Source organism: Bidens hawaiensis, unplaced genomic scaffold (genome assembly GCF_021521415.1).
Source record: "Bidens hawaiensis isolate Kalapana, Puna unplaced genomic scaffold, B.hawaiensis_p1.1 tig00017148_1, whole genome shotgun sequence".
Classification (NCBI taxonomy): domain Eukaryota; kingdom Viridiplantae; phylum Streptophyta; class Magnoliopsida; order Asterales; family Asteraceae; genus Bidens; species Bidens hawaiensis.
The window spans coordinates 1,183-13,543 of NW_027492590.1; the positions used below are offsets into that span (position 1 = coordinate 1,183).

Genomic DNA, 12,361 nt, shown 5'->3' on the forward strand with positions numbered 1-12,361 from the left:
CACGCTTGATCGAACTCCCAACGCTCACAGCACCAGAAGCGGGGGAGGGAATTAATCCTATACCTTTCCGCCACAGATAGAGCAACCTGGGCGTCCTGCTAGTAGAGCGAAAAGCATCCAGATGCCAATCTACTATGTTAGCCGTGTCCTAACAGACGTAGAAACCCGGTACTCTACCCTGGAAAAATTAGTCTTAGCACTTGTACAGGCTTCACGCAGGCTAAGACGATATTTCCAAGGTCACCCAATCACCATTCTCACCAACTTCAAACTCGCAAACGTTCTAGGCAAACCCGAATTGTCAGGACGCCTAGCCAAATGGGCAATAGAATTGGGAGAATACGCGATAAAGTACAAGCCGAGGCCAGCCATAAAAGGCCAGGTCTTGGCAGACTTTATTGCAGAAGTCCCCGCTTCGCGGGAGAAAGAGTGCCAGGAGGAGGCTCAACCCTCTCCAGCACAGGACATCGATGATGTCTGGCGACTCTACACCGATGGAGCAGCCAGCAACGAGGGCTCAGGCGCAGGGTTGAAGCTAACCAACCCAGCAGGCCAAGAATACAATTACGCTATTCGACTGGATTTTCCAAGTATGAATAACGAAGCGGAGTATGAAGCATTCTTGGCCGGGCTAAGAATTGCGCGTAAGATGGGAGTGAAAAACTTGGAAGCCCACGTGGATTCCATGTTAGTAGCCAACCAAATAAACGGGACGTACACGGCCGTGAACGACACAATGGCCCTGTTACCTCGCACAAGCGAAAACCCTTATGCGCGATTTTAACGATTGTAAAGTCATACACGTCAAGCGTAGCGAAAACAAATCTGCGGATGCGTTAAGCAAGCTTGCATCATTAGCCTTCACCCACTTGGGAAAGGACATCCGCATTGAACTCCTTGGAGCACCATCAGTCCCGCACAAGGAAATCTGTGTCATCCAAACCGGTACAGAAACGTGGATGACACCAATAATAAATTACCTTGCGGCGGGTATACTACCAGAGTCAAAAACACAGGCAAAGAAAAATACGCTGTAAAGCACTGAACTATCAACTCATCGATGACATCCTTTACAGACGTAATTTTCTTGGCCCACTCCTAAGATGCGTGGACAACCAAGATGCTGGCTACCTCCTAAGGGAAGTGCACGAGGGCATCTGTGGAGTACACGCAGGTCCACGCGCTGTTGTAGCTAAGCTAAACAACGCGGGATACTTTTGGCAGGGATGCATACGGATGCGCTGGCATACATCAAAAAGTGTAGGTCTTGCCAACTCTACGCACCAAACACGCATCGCCCGAAGAATGAACTTGTTCCAGTCACCTCTTCATGGCCATTTCAGAAGTGGGCCATCGATGTGACATGCCCATTTCCCACAGCAGCAGGGAACGGTTCAGTTTCTAGTGGTCGCCATCGACTACTTCACCAAGTGGATAGAAGCAAAACCCTTAGCCCAAACAACCGCAAAACATATCAAAAAATTTATTTGGGAATTTATTATTTGTCGTTTTAGACTTCCCCAGAATTTGGTGAACGATAACGGCACCAACTTTGCTGACAAGAAGCTACAAAAGTGGCTGGAAGAACTTCAAATCACCCACACCTTTACCTCAGTGGCGCACCCGCAGGGTAATGGTGAGGTGGAAAGAGCAAATAAGAGCATCGTCGACGGCATAAAGAAAAGACTCTTGGAACACAGATCCGGCTGGGTGGACGAAGTTCCACACGTCCTTTGGGCAAACAGAACGCTGAAAAAGGCCAGTACGGGAGAAACCCCGTTCAGCCTCACTTATGGCACTGAAGCCATGGTCCCGGTCGAAATTGGTTTACCCTCACCAAGGGTCTTGATTCAGCCAGAAGACAATGATGCGGAAAGACGGTTAGACCTTATGCTAACCGAGGAACGCAGAGACTTAGCCGCAGCGCGTGAAGAGAACTACAAGCGACAAATGCAAAAGTACTACAACACGCGGGTAAAACTCTGCAACTTCAATGTAGGAGACTACATACTGCGTAACAACGAGGCTTCGAACCAAGAACGCCCAGGAAAGCTGGCCCCGGTCTGGGAAGGGCCATACATTATCAAAGAAGTTTTGGGAAAGGGCGCATACCGGCTCGAAAGGCTCGATGGCACCCCCATCCCAAGAACATGGAATGGAGCTCAATTACGCAAATGTTACATGTAGATCAATTCCAAACTTATAAAGAAAAGGCCTAGAGCCACTTCTAATGGAAATGATTCTCCTTTATCACATTGTGTTGATAGCCTTACCTTTATACTTATTCAAAACACTGATATGCCGGTATTCACCGCATAAATAAGTGGGGAAGTAAGTCGTTGCGTGTGGAAGGCGGCAAAACCCGCATAAACACAAAAAACGGTAAAAATTTCTAAGGAAAAGATGAGGAAAACCTTCACGCAGGTCAGTTATAGGTAAAGTTTGGTCATCCCACTAAATGAAAGTGACGGTCCTACCCGCACAATCATGATAGAAGAAACTGAACATCAACCTATTGACAACCGCGCGTCGAAAGGTTAACTTATTTAAAACACTTAGAAAATTTCTAAGGAAAAGATGAGGAAAACCTTCACGCAGGTCAGATATAGGTAAAGTTTAGCCATCCTACTAAGTGAAAGTGACGGTCTTACCCGCACAATCACGAAAGAGAGCAAAACTTTAACCTATCATCTGCCACGTTGAAAGGTTAACTCATCCAAACTACTCAAGAAATTGCTAAGTTAAACTAAAATATGCATGAAACAAAGATTCAAAATAAGAGGGAATACACCCCCTTACCTTGGTAACCAAGAAACCGTAAGACAAGTGCGGGTACAGTGTCAAGGCGAAACCCTTCACATACTTAGCACCTGCAGGGAATTGAAGCCAAGAATACCTTGGTAACCAAGAAACCGTAAGACAAGTGCGGGTACAGTGTCAAGGCGAAACCCTTCACATACTTAGCACCTGCAGGGAATTGAAGCCAAGAATACCTTGGAAGTCAAGTAACTATAAGACGAGTGCGGGTACAGTGTCAAGGCGAAACCATTCACATACTTAGCACTTGCAGGGAATTAAAACCAAGAAGGATCTTCTGGGCCATGCTTGTGGAAAGGGAAATAACATCCCCGCATAGCGGGAACGTTGAGAACTAGATTGTTTGAAGCTCCAAGATGGAATTGGTTGTTTAACATAATTGATCACTATGTCTAAAACTACCAAAACCTCGTGGAGAATCTACACAAGTGAAACTCAACGCTCCTGACTTGCGAGGAGGTTACACACCTACCCGCATCATACCCAAAGATCAAGCAGAAAAGTCGGGAATTTCTGCACGTGACATTAGGAAAACCGCGGGAAGAATCCTCACGGAAAACCTTAAAACTACAAACCCTTTTCAAAACCCCTTGCTTAAGTCCAAAAGTTCACCTCACTTATTAACAATTCATGAGAAGAACATTGGACTTGGGGGACTTGAAGAGGTAGGTCCCAGCAGAGCCCAGTTGGACCCGCAAGACTCACCTTGAAGAGGGACGTCTGCGCAAAGACCAACTGGTTCCGCAGGACCCACCATGCTCAGAGAGATGAAGACCTTACGCGCAGTACGCCAGCTGTTCCCGCAGGAAAAGCCTCCCAATGGTGAAGTACCCCGCCTGTTCCCGCAGCTGCGGATACAAGCCATCAGGGAAGGCTACCCGCACTAACAGTAAGGCTACACGCACAAGGCACTAACTCTCAATAATTCAGTAATGTCACCTGAAGAAGGAATGAGCAAGGCGGGAATACTCCCGCCCAAATGAGCCAGTCCGTACGCTTCTGGAGGATCTTTTGTACTATACCTGCCAAGGTATGGACAAAATAGACAAGATCTGACCAAAGCAGCCCATCACAGGGTGACAGCTCACTGACAACAGTACGAGGAGGAGCACGCTCTAGTACAAAATGTCACTATCAGCCGCTGCCTACTCACCAACCCTCATCGTGGCACGTACATAGCCTGCAGTTGGTGGAAAAGGAATAGTACACAGCCGGCCATGTCACTATCAGCCGCTGCCTATCCACCAACCACCAGCATGGCACGTGCGTAGCCCACAGTTGGTAGAAAATGAATATTATACAGCTGGCTGTACCTGCTTGGAAACCTACATTCGGCTATAAATACTCCAACACCTTGGAACGGTATGAACACATCTTATACCATCACATATCTTATCTGCTCTAGCTATTTCTCTTAATATACACTTGTATTCAGAGCAATCTAGTCTGATTCTCACGCCGGAGGGTGGTCACAAGGAGGTACCCCCTTCTCAGTGACGAGCTCACGGTGTCTGTTTTGCAGGTCATCAGAAGAATAACCATCTTTGCCGGACCTCACCCTCGTGGAAAACATCTACTTAACCCTAAGATTATCCGTAATCTGCCGGGGTCACTTATCCTGCCTCAGGTGTTTTTTCATGCAGTAAAGTAAAGAAGTAAACACAGACAAGGATACGATTGTCCTTTCCCTTCCACTCGCACAATCAAAACCCCTCTTTCTTCTCTGCTGCTTCATTTGCATTTACTTAAATAATAATAATAATAATAATAAAGAAATACCCATTTTCATATTGATCGATCGATATGAAAAGTTGGGAATCAATATGCACAGTGGTGTTTATTGGATGGTTATTGTACAAGTATTTGGTGGTCAGAAGATGGGATAAACCGGGTGGCCGCCACCTGCAGCCGCCGAGAGGCACCGCCGGCTGGCCGTTGATTGGAGAAACAGTAGAGTTCATTGCCGCTGGATTCACTTCTCGTCCGGTCTGTTTCATGGAGAAAAGAAAGTCTATGTAAGTCCTGTCGTTTTAACACTTTTTCTATGTTTCGCAATCGCATGCTTGCCTCTTCACTTGTACTTTGTTACTACTTACATTATTATTATTATTATTATTATTATTATTATTATTATTATTATTATCACCACTTAAATAGAATTTTGATCATCCAAATTATTATTCGGATACACTTCAAAAATGTATTTATTTTAATAATCTAAATTATTACCCATGGTCGATAATAATTTTTATCGAATGTGACACCCTTTAAATTTTTACTTTTCAAGGATGATCCCTGTGTAACGAAAAGTACCTCTATCTGCCACTTAAGCTGTTAGCCGGTCCAGAATGCCCAAAACATCCTGCCTCAGGTGTTTTGGGTCGTTATAGGGGTGGTGGCTGACGTGGATGGTGGTGGTGCCTCAGGCGTCTCTCCACAAGGACCATAACACACATTCTAATGAGCAAGTAACTTTTTTTTATCCAATACAAAATGTTACAATTATTTTAAAACTGACATAAATCAAACCATAATGTTACAGGTATACAAATGAAAATTAGGGACGAAGTTATATTTTTTTTATAGTGAGATTCCCATTACTCTTAACATTATTATTAAGTTAATAACGAATATTATTACTTTTAGTTGTCAATAATAAAGTGGTCAAATGGAATATAAAGCAGGTTTAGGATTGATATATTTTACTAAAAAGTAATGAGAATAAAAGAAAACAAACATCTTCTGAAATGATTTAAAACAAAAGAATTATAATAATAGGTAAAAGTGCATTTGATCATCCCAACATCTTCATAACTGCAATGACGTTATTACATTTCTAATGATCACTTTTTTATTTATAAATAGGGAAAATTCTTAAAATGGATCTACTTTTGAAAGAGATTTCGTTTTTGTCCCCCAAACTTTATAATTCCAAAAATGTTCTCCTCTAACCCATAAATGACCAAGTGTGTAAAACACGTCGTCAAATACTTGTTAGACTTCCTAACACATGTCTCATCGGTATATTCGAAATAATATAAAATTTTATATATTAAAAGTTATAAAAGAAAAGGCAAGTATAAATAAAATTAGTTATAGTAATATGATATTAAAAAAAAACAAGAAGCTAACACGTCTATGACTATGTGTTAGGATTCCAACACGTCGTTGACCATATGTTTGGAGGCCTAACTCATCTTTGCCTATGTGTACGGAAGTTTAACACATTTTTGCCGACGTGTTAAACATGTCGGCAAAAATGTGTTAGACTTCATAATGCATGGTCAAAGATTAGTTAAAGGGGGACATTTTTGGAATTCTAAAGTTTGTGGGACAAAAATGGAATCTCTTTCCAAAGTAGGTCCATTTTAGGCATTTTCTTTTTTAAATGTATGAACTTTAGACTTTTTCTCTCTATTTTAAAATTTGCTACTTTTTAATCCAATAAAAATCAGAGAGATATTTGAGCTCAGAAATATGTGAACAAGACTTTAAAAGTATTCACAGTTTGATTAACAAAACTCAAAACTTTTAGTATTATACATAAAATCAGTTTTTACAACCCTTTCATTTTAATGATTTATTGTCATGGGAGTATGGGACCCTTGATGCAAATTCTTATCACTTTAGGGTTTATCTCATTTCCATTATTCCAAAATAATAGATTGCCTCTTAAACTAGTTAGGTCAGTAAAAAGTTCCCCCTTGAGAATATAACTTTTGTTTATTTTGATCCTTTTGAATTTAGATTTTGAAACACTTGTTACAATATCAAGATAAACTCCCTCTAAGTTCTCCATTAAGGCATTTATCACCGTGTACTTACAAAAATTCTAACTTAAAGTCCTAAAACACTTGTGTTTCAATTTTCATAGTTATGGGAAGGTGTTCAAGACACACATTTTGGGTAGACCAGTCATTGTATCGACCGACCCCGATGTGAACAGAGTTGTTTTACAGAACCAAGGAAATGTTTTCATACCAAGTTATCCGAAGTCAGTCATTGAGTTGCTCGGTGAGTCTTCAATATTGCAAATGAATGGAGGTTACAAAAGAGATTGCATGCCATTGTTGGCGGTTTTTTGAGATCCCCTCAATTGAAAGCCCGAATAACCAAAGATATTCAGAAATCAGTCATGCTCACATTGTTGTCTTGGATGGAACGCGAAAATATGCAACAGCCTCTTTACCTTCAAGATGAAACCAAAAAGGTACAACCTTTTACTTTTATGGTCTTAACAGATTGATTTTAAGACTTTAGGTTGAATGATTTGGTTATATATGGAATTTGGTAAAATAACATGCAAATGTTAGTTGTTTTAGAGTTTGATGTGGGTAATGTCCAGTTGGGTTTGTTTCAGTATTAAAAGTTTCATTGGATCAAATGTAAGACCTTTGACTTTTTGGTCAAACAGATCATTTTCTTGAATTATGTCAACACATAACTTCATCATGATCACTTAAAGAATGTAACCTTTTATAAAGTTTGATGTGGGTAATGTCCAGTAGGGGTTGCTCAAGTATTAAAAGTATCATTGGATCAAATGTAAGACCTTTGACTTTTTGGTCAAACAGACTGTTTACTTGAACTTAATAGTATTTTATCAAGATCACTAAAGATTGTTACTTTTTATAAAATTTCATGTGGGGATTAGAAGTTTCATCGGATAAAATGTAAGGCCTTTGACTTTTGGGTCAAACAGACCATTTTCTTGAACCTATATCAACATGGAATTTCACCAAGATCAGTTAAAAATATTAATTTTATATAAAATTTCACGTAGGCAATGTCCTGTTGGGTTTGTTCAAGTATTAAAAGTTTCATAAATGTAAGACCTTTTGACTTTTAGTCCAATGGGCCATTTCCGTAAACTTATGTCAACATAAAATTTCATCAAGATCACTAAAGAATGTTACTTTTTAAAAAAGTTTGATGTGGTTCAATGTCCATTTGGGATTTTTCAGGCATTAATAGTTTCATTGGATAAAATGTAAGACCTTTTGACTTTTTGGTCAAACAGGCCAATTTCTTGAACTTGTATCAACATACATTTTCTTCATCACTAAAGAATGTTACTTTTTATAAAATTTGATGTGGGCATTAGAAGTTTTGTTGTATAAAATGTAATACCTTTTGACATTTTAGTCAAACAGACCATTTTCTTGAACTTATATCAACATTACTTTTTATAAAACTGGACGTGGGTATGAATTCTTTTTTCTTCTGTATCTATCCATCTCAAATTTCATCTATTTTTTTATATCAAACAGATAACTTTTGAAATTCTTGTGAGAGTGTTGATGAGTGTAGAGCCTGGTGAAGATATGGAGTTCCTCAAAAGAGAATTCATGGAAGTCATCAAAGGCCTGATTTGTTTACCCGTAAAACTTCCAGGTTTCCGTATGTATAAATCCCTCCAGGTAATTAATTTAATTTATAATAAACACAAACAAGACAGTGTTGAATCTCAGGGGATCGTGACGTAAACAAGATAGTGTTGAATCTCAGTGGATTGTGACAGTAAGTCGTATTTTCAGGCTAAAGAGAGAATGTTTAAGATGGTGAGGAAGATAGTAAACGATAGGAAAATGGAAATGGAGAAAACCGAAGAAAAAGGTTCAGGTTCACCTAGTGATGTGATTGATGTGTTGTTGAGGGATACGGGTGAATCGGACGGGCCCCACCAACGGCTACCGTTGGATTTTATTAGTGGGAACATCATAGAGATGATGATCCCCGGGGAGGACTCAGTGCCCATGATCATGACCCTCGCTATCAAATACCTAAGCGATAATCCTACGGCTCTAGCGCGTCTTGTGGTATGTAGATCGTCTTGTGTTTTATCTCAAACGGGTCAACTGAGTGAAAGTAAACAAATAGCTTACGGTGATGGTTGAAAGTCACCCTAAGTTTAAGCAGGTTGTGTTTGCGGGTTCAACCCGACATGAACCCGAAGATTTGACACCAATCTGAACATGACTCGGACCCGAAAATCGTGTCAGGCGTATGAACACGACACGAACATGGCCTGTTTTACCCCATTTTTTCACATACTAATACTTTAAAGTTACAATTTTACCACAATAAAAACAAATTTATATAAACAATTATATTTTAGTTATATAATTTTATGTCAAATTATTTTTTATGTTTTAAATTACGGCATAAAATACCCGACCAATCTATCTTATAACATAAAACACATTTTAAAAATATATAATAAAAAATAAACTGGTTAGAAGGTTTGAAGGTCATCCATCCCATGAACCCAACGGTTTAACACAAACACGGCCTTTTTACTATCCGGGTTCACGGATTCAACCCAATACTGATCCAACCGATGACTTATAGCATAAAACACATTTTAAATTTAGAAAATAAATTCTTAAACAGGTCAACCCACGAACCCACCGGGTTGACACGAATAAACGGGTTCGTAGGTTAACCCTGAAACTGACCCAATCAATGTAACACATTGTAAATAATAACAACAATACCAATACCAATAACCAATAACAATTAACAATTAACAATAACAATAACAATAACAACAAATGGGTTAAACAAGTCAACCCGCGAGCCCGCCACGTTGATACGAAAACAACCCGTTTAGCTAAACGGGTTCGTGTTTGGTTATTTTTGTGTCAAAAGTTTATATCCCTAGTTTATATCTATGCATATACACGTATCTTATGTTAAAAGAAACACAAAAGTGTATGCAGGCCAAACGGGTTGCTACAACACATTACAATAATTTGATCGAGTTTGTTATAAACGTCAGGATGAAAACGACAAATTAAAGAAACAAAAGGATGAATCGTGTGAAGAGTATTCTTGGACAGATTATGTGTCGTTGGTGTTTACTCAAGGCATATGTTTCGTGTCACTAAATACAATTTTAAAAGTTCTAAGTTTGTAGCAAGATCTTTAAATTTACATTATGAAATTTTAGGTAATAAGTGAAACTCTTCGGATGGCGAATATTATTAACGCGATTTGGAGAAAAGCTCTTGAAGATGTAGAAATTAATGGATATTTGATCCCGAAAGGATGGTGTGTGTTGGCATCGTTGACTTCAGTTCATATGGATAAGGAGAATTATGAACATCCTGATGAATTTGATCCATGGAGATGGGAGGTAAATGATGTTAGTTTCTGGTTTTTTTTATCTATATATGTGGTTCGTTTGTTTAACTTTAACCAAATAAAAGACCGGGCACACACAGTTAAATGAATGGTGTTTTCTTTTTTGTGTTGGTTCATTAAAAAATTGAACAGGTTCATGTTTTTCTTTATGTTTGTTCCTTACCGGTATAAATGAACAGTTAAGAAGCGACATAACGGAACATAGATGAACGAACGTAACTTGGCTAAAACCAGTTAAAAGTAATGTGAAGAACAATATGTTAGGCCTAAAAAGTTATTAAAACTAGACTAATGGTATATTTGGCAAAACTAGCTGCTAGCTGTAGCTGGAAGCTAGTGGTTTTGGTGGCTTGAAGTTGATGGCTGTAGCTGGTAGCTGTAGCTTTTTAGATATATTTAGATGTTTGGCACTTGGCAGAGTAATTGGAGCTTTTAATAAAATGTATAAAATTACTAAAATGGTAAAACCAATAATAGTAAATATATTTATTTTGGAAGGTTATTTAAGTAAATTTAAATACTAAAAGCTTGTAGCTCTTTCTAAACGCTACTAGTGGAAGCGTTAAGCTTTTTCTCATGACTTAAAAGCTTCAAGCTTCGTGAACCAAACAAGGCTTTTAATTGAGTGTGGGCTTTTTCTTAAAAGATTGAAGCTTCTAAAAGCTTCCTGCCTAAGTTTTAATGGGTCAAAAAATATAAATGAATATATTAACGAAGAACTTAAACAAACATAAACCGATGTGCATAAATGAACGTAAGCGAACAAACATAAACGAATTTGAATGAACGAACTAGACGTGTGTCCATGTTTGTTCATGTTCATTCGTTTGAAATAAACAAACATAAACTAAATTCTGCTTTATTATTATTATTAAATATTAATATTTTAATTTGTTGTGTTTTATGATATTTGTAATTGTATGTAGAAAACCGAATTGAGTGTTAAAAGCAACAAGTTTACACCGTTTGGTGGTGGACAACGGTTGTGTCCGGGTTTGGAATTCTCAAGGCTCGAAATTAGTATTTTTCTTCATCATCTTGTAACGTCGTACACTTGGGTTGCTGAAGAAGATCAAATTGTGTATTTTCCTACTGTTAAGACGAAGCGGAAGTTACCAATCAATGTTACACCGAGATGAAAATGAAACCATTGAGTGAATTGTGAACATGCAATGTATTGGATAAATAGTTTGTCATGTGTTTGAACTTATACAAATGTGAGTTTTTGATTCTCATCAACTTCAGTTTTATTTTAGCTCTTGGTAGTAAATGTTAAACAATATGACTTCTTCTAGCATCATTAAAAATAAGATGCCACAAAAGATTGCAGGCATTTGAATACAATTTTAGAATGGTCTTTTTTACTTTTTCCCATAAGTAAAATGTAACACATATTTAATGTGTTGAAGTCTAGACATATTGTATGTGTTTGTAGCAAAATAAAATCTTATAGTTTACTTATAAACTTCAACAAAATATTATTACCTCACCTACAACAATTATTGTGACTTATAAACTTCAACATGCTTGATAAAATATTATATTTCAAACATCATCACACAATTTCATGCATCAACAAAATTAAAGAATGAAACTTGAACGCAAGGTCATTATCTCTTCATCGGCAAGACATATATAACCCAACATACAAAGTCAATGTGGTTTCTTATGATTAAATTTGGGTATTTCTTAAAAGAGAAAATTATATTTTATATATATATATATATATATATATATATATACATATATATATATATATATATGTATATATATATGTATATATATATGTATATAGGGGATGGTTCAGGAGAGAAATCATCTTAATACGAGAAATACAAGAAATTATTTCTAACCATTGATTAAGATTAATCTATGATCATTAACTAAAATGACAATATTGTAAATTTTATCACTTTATTTTAATTGATTTAATGCTAAAAGGGTATTATTGTATTTTGTTTATAGAATTAATTCAGCAAACGTTTCTAAGTTTTAACTCTTATCTTTAATTAACTTTAATGCTTAGGTATTTTTTTATGGTTAGTTTACGAACAAAGCAATTTTGTTTTCACTTGTTTTTTTAAGCCTTTATGTTTTTATTATTTATATTTATAAATTATTTTGTTTGAGTCTGTCAACATGATTTGATAAATATCCTACACAAAGGGTAAACAACATGTATATGAGTTTCGTTTTATATGAATATTGTCATACAAAAATATGATAAATTCATACATGTGTTGTTAATGCTAACAAAAATATCTAATGATTAACCTACACAAAAGAAAATGTCCAATACACATAAATTGTAAAAAATTCACACAGTCTTAAAACTCGTTCACAACCATACAAAGAAATAAGTTTTCCTACACAACTACCGATCATACACATCTTTTAA

General features: G+C 37.4%; 1 pseudogene across 1 annotated transcript; it reads left to right on the top strand.

The window, feature by feature from the left end:
• Nucleotides 1-4,604: 4,604 nt before the first annotated feature.
• LOC143553117 (3-epi-6-deoxocathasterone 23-monooxygenase CYP90C1-like) lies at nt 4,605-11,110 on the top strand (annotated as a pseudogene). Its single transcript, XR_013138774.1, has 7 exons — nt 4,605-4,832; nt 6,692-7,027; nt 8,088-8,237; nt 8,355-8,636; nt 9,599-9,697; nt 9,770-9,955; nt 10,890-11,110. The product of XR_013138774.1 is annotated as a 3-epi-6-deoxocathasterone 23-monooxygenase CYP90C1-like (transcript).
• The last annotated feature ends 1,251 nt before the right edge of the window (nt 11,111-12,361 follow it).